The following is a 1,740-nucleotide window of genomic DNA, read 5'->3' on the forward strand; positions in this document are numbered from 1 at the left end:
AGTTAGATGCCGAAAAACGTACAATTTAGAGAAAAACGAAAGCAATAGGTTGAATGCCTAAAGGCATTCACCCAATTATTTAAAAATCATACATTGTATTTTTCTGGATTTTTGTTTTAGATTCCATCACTCACAGTTGAAGAGTACCTATGATAAAAATTACAGTCATCTACAAGCTTTGCAAGTGGGAAAACCAGAAAAATCAACAGTGTATCAAATACTTGTTCTCCACTGTACATAGTACACTATAGCATATAGATGAATGTACTTGAAGGTATAATTTGGTAAACTTAAAAAGACCTTTATAAACAGTGCTTTTTATAAACTAAAAACGTCCCAATGTTGTCTGAGTATTAAGTCAGTATACTTTCTAGTACGCTAAGTAAATGGTGCATTGATATACTTAAACTTATACTCTAGCATACTTATTAAATGAACTAGAATACTACTTTCTGCTAAGTGAAGTTTATATTCTCCATTAAAAGCTTCTTATTAGAGAGGACCTGGGACCTCTAGAATTCAAACCTGTACACTGGTTCTGGAGATATTTTGCTAATGCTATGAACAAAAACACTACCATCTAAGTCAGCAGGCAAAATTAAGGATTCAAAAGCTTAAAAACAGAAAAGTAAAGCTAGTGACTGAGCAAAATTCAAGTTCTGCAACAAACTGGCAAATGACAGCTGTGTTGAACAAAGCAAGAGATAGAACATGTACTGCAGAAGCTTCTAATTAAAACAGGTATTTGACTAAATAAATGTAAAGATATTCAAGATAAAACTATTAAAGTACAGATTTTATCCCACTTAACCCAACAAAGGACAGATTCTTTAAAAAACTTTAAATGACTTTTTTTGTGCTCAAAATAGTTGCACATCAGTCTAGTCGCCCCCACAAGGTTGAAGGAGGCCATTAGCCCAGCGTGGGTCAACAGTCTGATATATTTCATGTCCATAATGTCTGTTTGGAGAACATTTTGGAGTAAAAGTCACACAGAGTTCGTCAGTGGAAACCAGAGAAGTCTGGTCTCTTTAACGCACTGACAGTTTCTGTGGGAGATCAAAACAGAAACAGGAGACGAGTGTTTGCTTCAAASTTAACAGTCTTGCATTTGTGTTCATTTTTTAATGTTTTCCATATTCACAGCCTCTGCCTGGTCCTGCTCGACCATTAAAGGTCATTAATATGAATCACAAAGAGCTGACTGAACAGGAGCGCCAGTTAAAAAGGACCAGTGGGTATTTTGATATAATCACTGTGAATGAATGAATTAATGAGGATTTTCATTAACATAAAACAAAGGTAACATACATATCCCTGGTTTATTGTAAAATAAAAGCCCTAAACTGAATAATTTCTAACAATAAATGGAAAGTATTTGAAAAACGGCATCCCTGCAGAATTAAATTAAAAAACAGAGCCCACGTTTTCCTTTTAGTGTCCAGATCACTTAAATTAGCGATTTTTTTTTGTTATGATTAAAACAGGTTTTTACTATAAGTAGATAATTTGCATTTCCTATGAAAATCCAGTGTGAATGCTGAAACACTTTCTTCTTTCTGTTGCCTTTCATTTTATTTGTGATTTGTATTTCTTGTTGTATATAGAATTTGTTTTTTTAAAAAGATATTGATAAACTTTATAAACTAAACTTTTTGCTGAACATCTAAAAAAGCTGAAACTAGCCTAAAAATAGCTTAAAAAGTAGCTGAAGGAGATGAAATTAGCACAAAGTAACAG

Source organism: Austrofundulus limnaeus, unplaced genomic scaffold (assembly GCF_001266775.1).
Source record: "Austrofundulus limnaeus strain Quisiro unplaced genomic scaffold, Austrofundulus_limnaeus-1.0 Scaffold504, whole genome shotgun sequence".
NCBI classification, from domain to species: domain Eukaryota; kingdom Metazoa; phylum Chordata; class Actinopteri; order Cyprinodontiformes; family Rivulidae; genus Austrofundulus; species Austrofundulus limnaeus.